The following is a 6,000-nucleotide window of genomic DNA, read 5'->3' on the forward strand; positions in this document are numbered from 1 at the left end:
AGTCATTCATTTGAGAGGCAGTAAAAGCTTAGGAGGAGGAGTCAATGAATTCCATGAAATCTGGGCTCTAAATTAGTTACAGGTAGTTGTCTATTGATATGATAGCTGACTGAATAGTTTGAATAGTTGTACACAGGGGCGTTGTTAGACATAAAACTCTACTGGGGCACAGGCCCCTATTCATATCCCTTTTTTTTATAAACTCACCTTGCTTAACCCACTATACAACAGTTCAGGGACGCAAGTTTGATATCAGCTTTGGCAGGGACATCAATAGTTAATGCGAGCACACACATTTTTTCGCATTCATTTGAGCGCAAATACAGTTTTTTTGAGCTTCATGTAATATTGTTTTTATGTTTTAGTCAAAATAAGATGCCTATCATTTAGAAATTAGAGTCCAACACCTGGACTTCTGTGTGCGTGCTGCAGTGGCTATTTGGAAAGCTCAGAAGAGCGCGCTAACATGGAATTCTGCGTGCATCGGTTTGTGTTTTCGGTTAAACTGCTTTGATTTTACGCGTTGATTGGGATACTGCGTTAATTTCTTCTGGGATTATCAATTTAAATTAATGCAATGACTAATAAAGTAAATTGTTAAAACTTTAGATTTTACTGGGGCACAGCAGATTTAAACTGGGGCACGTGCCCCTGTAAAAAGGGTCTAACGACGCCCCTGGTTGTACAGTTTCATCTTATCAAAATATTGGCTCACCTAATACATTACTCTTGCAGATACATATAGTGCTAAAACAAAGCACTCAATTATCAAGTTTACATTTAAATGTATTTACACACATTTATTTAAATCAGATGTGGTGTTACACTTGTAACTGGTTGTAACTGGTTGCATCACAGTGTGGTATGGGAGCTGCACAGACAGGGACTGCAAGGCCCTACGTAGTGTGGTCCGGTCTGCTAAGTTCATCATCGGCAGGAAGCTCACAGCCCTACAGGACACCTACCACACACGATGCCTCAAGAAAGCTCCCCCAGTGGTGGAATCAACTCCCCACCTCCATCAGAGACACTGACTGTCTCTCCACCTTCAAGAAAAGGCTCAAGACGCACTTGTTCCGGGAGTACAATGGTACTTAGGAATGGTTCGCTTGACCCGATGTTAGTTTCCTCAAGGATCACAATGACTCTTGCTCAGAGACTTGTTGCTCTTGTGGTTAGTGGTAACTGATTTAAATTTTTTGTACTCGCTGTGATATATTGTTTTTATTATTGTTGCTTGTTTTTTCCACAGGTACACTTGCACTTATAGCAGTTCATGTTGTTTAATTGTAACTTGTTTAACTACATGCTCTTATGGTTCTTCCCTTTGGCACTTACTTTGGTTGTTCACAATGTGTGCTTCATGTTTTGGCTACTCGCAATGTTTTGTGGCTATCTTGTTGTTATGATCAGTGACCTATGCACTTTGTAAAGCTCTCTCTTGGAAGTCGCTTTGGATAAAAGCGTCTGCTAAATGAATAAATGTAATTATATAAATAATAAATGTAAAAGTTAAACAAGTTACAATTAAACAACATGAATCGCTATAAGTGCAAGTGTGCCTGTAGAAAAGCAAGCAACAGTAAAAAATATTTCACAGCGAGTACAACAATTTAAATCAGTTACCACTAACCAACAAGAGCAACAAGACTCTAAGCAAGAGTCATTGTGATCCTTGAGGAAACTAACATGGGGACATAGGTTAGCATAGGTTTATAAGGTTAGTTTATTTCAGCTACTGGTTGCACTATCAGCAATATTGCACTATTGTACTTCACTTGTCTTAGGTTAGTATAGGTTTATAAGGTTAGTAAAGGTTATTATGTGTATTATGTGTATTTAGAGGTTTACTATACTGTATTGAATATTGTATATTATTGTATATTAGGAGGTTCACTATATTTTAGCTTATCATAGATGTAATCTATGTTCTGTGTACTTACATGTTATGTTATGCCTGATTGCTTTGCGTTGTCTTGCCCTAAAACTTTCAGTGCCCAGTCTGACCCAGTGTTGTTCTGTGCATCTGACAATAAAAGACTTGAACTTGAACTTAAAATGGCACCCAATACCATAACATATACAAAATATTAATGAGTACATGCCATAAATCCCACCCACACCCACAAGTCTTGGAACACATTTCCATGGTGTACATACTGTAAGTAATTATTTTGCACCAAAACCATCTATGAGAAGTTCTTTGAATATTATTATTGCACAGCAGCATATTAGGAGCTCTATCAGCAAGTTTTATTTGGCGTGAAACTAGTGCCAGGAGAGGAAGGAAAAAAAGATTTGTGTCTCTGTAGAAAAAGATTTGTGTACTTGCAAAAAAAGATTTGTGTCTGTAGAAAGAGGCGGGAACACCGCTCCCAAAACCATCTAAGCCAATCAAATATAGCAATTTCTGTGTCCAGTATCATTGGACATTTTTGTCTGTCTATCACACAAAGAACGTCAGCAAATAAGAAAACTACAATGTTGATGATTTCAATCGCAAGTCATTTGGTAAGTAGTTAAAAAATATACATGGGCATTAGGGCTGCAACTAACGATTATTTTAATAATCGATTAATCTGTCGATTCTTTTTTCGATTAATCGATGAATCGTATAAAAAAAACAAAAAAGCATTAATTTCCAACCCTCAAAAACAGAACTGACAGTGCAAATTCAAAGTGCAAAAAATCTTCAGAATGTGCACAAACAGGCACACAATTTTGAAAATGTTATTAATATTAGTGTGGATGTAATGCTATTTTCCAAGATGAGCAATTTATTTGAGTGTTGTTTAAAACTTTATTGAAAATTGAAAGGTTGTGGAAGTAGGCCAGACTTTATTAGAATAATCTGGTGTATATTTACGATTTTTTGACACAATTTTGAAAAAAGTTAAGATTTGCGAGGATTAAGCTATTTTCAAAGATTAGTGATTTTCTATCATTTTATTTGAAACTTAATTGAAAAAGTAAAGGCTGTGGAAGTATACCAGACATTGTTAAGTTTATATTCCTAAAAATATTATTCAAAATGGTATGGGTTGTTTTCACCCGGTCCCTAACGTGATGCTGCAAAGTAGCGTCTTCCGAATGTGAGACGAATGTCGAATATGAAAATAACTTCACCTCGGTCAATTAACACACTGTTTCGATGTATTTAGTGTGAAATGCTCCCACACCTTGGATGACTTGGGTCGTACTGTTTTCTCTGCCTCCGCCATGTGTTTCACAACAACGTTACCTAACAACGTCTCTCCGATGGCCTTTCCTCTACCTCAACTTAACTTTTTTTTTTTATACTCAAACATCTCTGCGACATATTGAGTGGCGTAATAATCGCGCGACACAACGAATCGATAATGAAATTCGTTGCCAACGCTTTTAATAATCGATTTTAATCGATTTAATCGATTCGTTGTTGCAGCCCTAATGGGCATGTATCTTTCATGCAACATTTAAACTAGTGGTGGGCCGTTATCGGCGTTAACGTGCTGCATTAACGTGAGACTCTTATCGGGCGATAATCAAAATATCGCCGTTAATCTATTCTCAAAGTTGGGTTGGGAGCTGGGTCTATACTACGCAAACTATGATGACTTTCACCTTGATATTTTAGCGCAGATGTATACCTAGCCGAATTGCACTGTAGGGGGCGAGAACGAGTCTTCGAACCTGTGTGTATGCCTTGTGTATGAAATTATCACATCAAACGCGACGTGGTAACATGGATGCAGCTATGAAGCCGCCTGGTTTGCTTCAGGGAAAATGTATTTTTAAGAAGCTTCCCAATGGAAACCTCGACAAGACTAAGGTTGTTTGCACCTTGTGCTATGCGGAATTAGTTTACTGTAGGAGTTCTTCCAGTCTCAAATACCACCTAAACGCAAAGCATCCCTTAGCTAATGCGGAAGATGCCGGGCCAAGCACTGATGTAGCGCAGGGGAAGAGTCGTCGTCAAACTACTATGTTTGAGTGCAACCGAGGCAAGCCCGTCAGCACAGCTCTATCAGCTAAGATAACTAATCTAATAAACAGTTAATAAACACAAGTACATCTTATTGAACATAATTTATTTTCATCACCAATTATCATAGTAGAACAGCTTTCTCAAGCAGTTTGTGATGCATTTTGTAAACAGGAGATGAGCCCCTGGTCTAATGCGCCACCTGGCTTGAGAAACCCGTTCTCAAAGACTTACTTTTAGTCATTATTTGGGTAGTCTAGATTAATATAGATTAACGCCAAGATTACAGTGAGATTAATCTAGATTTTTTTAAAAAATCTATGCCCACCACTAATTTAAACATTATTCGGTTATTACACTCTTAATAGTATAAATTAATGGATAAGGATCGTAGTAAGTTGAATCGTTTTTTTATGTATATATGTATACGGATATTTAATTAGAAAACCAGTCATTAAACCTAGCATTAGCCGGACAATGTGAGTGTTGTCAAATTGTGTAAATTAGTTGATTCTTATGGATATAGGAATAAGGTGGTGTTCATGTAGTGCTCAATTGTAAGATATTATATATATTATTATCTATTAATTTATACTATTTATACTAAGCAGAATCATTTTCAATCCTTGGTTTTGATCCATTCCAGGATTCCAGCGTTTTGATGAATCCAAGACAATTCATGAGTTTGGGCTCATGAATTTGTCCTTGACTTCCATGCCCTGGTTATATTGTCCTGTTTTTTCTGTTTTACGGGCACTCCTTCATGCTCTCTTGCACAATGTGTAGAAAGGTTTAAAGTTTAGACATTTTCAAAAGACAGCTTAAAACCAATCTTTTTACCAAAGCATTTAACAAATTGTATCTCAGAAGGGTTTTATTACTTTTATTAGTTGTATTATTGTTTTTATTTATCTTTTGGATTCCCGCAAAGACTGCGGCTTGTGTTTGACTTGGATTATTGTTTTTACTGATTGTGTTACATTTAAATTATATTGTGAAACCACAAAGACTGTGGCTCGAGATACCGCAAAGACTGTGGCTCGAGATACCACAAAGACTGCGGCCTGTAATCGAAAGGCTTGAGCAACATGGACATGGACTGCTCTGCAAAAGGCCTGAGATTGTGTGTTTTGGATTTGAATTAGTTACATTGTATTTGGAAATTTGTACTTATATTGGGGAACCACAAAGACTGTGGCTCAAGATATCGCAAAGACAGTGGCTCAAGATACCGCAAAGACTGTGGTTTAAAGAATATATTGTGCTTATTAAAGTTATGCATTGTGCTTATTAAAGTTATGATCTTAGAAGTGTGCTCAGGCTTAAACATTGGGTCTCACACTGGGTGTGGGAAGCAGGCTGTTCTTTGTGTCTCTATCTCTTCATTTTCAGAAACAACCTTGAAACCGGGTGGAGACGGCACCCGAGCAGGTGGGACGCGTAGGCAAGAACAACTCCCTGATGCACGAGAGAACAAGCTCAACCCTTTTTTAATACTTGTGTTTCAATTGCACTGTATAAATATATGCTGGGGAGGGACAGATAGCCAGTTGGACTTCGTGAACCAGCCCAAACTCTGTTGCGGGTAGGGAAACTTAGACAACCCCAGAGCTCTGTACTTTTTGATTTCCAACTGCTGCATTAAAGCTGATATTATCGGACCTCTGCGACTCCAGACCACTCTTTCTAGAACACAGATTTGTGTCATTGAATACCATCATTACATATTGGAATAGACACATAGATTTTGAATCCTTCAAATGGTGACCCCGACGCTGAAAAGAGGGAGTCCAGAGGGTTCCGGCCCGACCGACAGATCGGGAGAGAGACCCATACACCGGTACGAGGAGGCAGACGTAATCGTCAGAGGCGCCTCAACATTAAAAAAAAGGTAAGCAGACACCTGTTAATTCAAAGTACTGCTATTCGGAACTGAGAACCAAATTTAGACGATTACTATGTTTCATCGTACCTAGTCAAACCAACAGTGGTGGGAAATCAACCGTTTTTGTGTTTTGTCTTTGTCCAAGGGGAGG

This window comes from Osmerus eperlanus, chromosome 27 (genome assembly GCF_963692335.1).
Source record: "Osmerus eperlanus chromosome 27, fOsmEpe2.1, whole genome shotgun sequence".
In the NCBI taxonomy this organism is placed as follows: Eukaryota; Metazoa; Chordata; class Actinopteri; order Osmeriformes; family Osmeridae; genus Osmerus; species Osmerus eperlanus.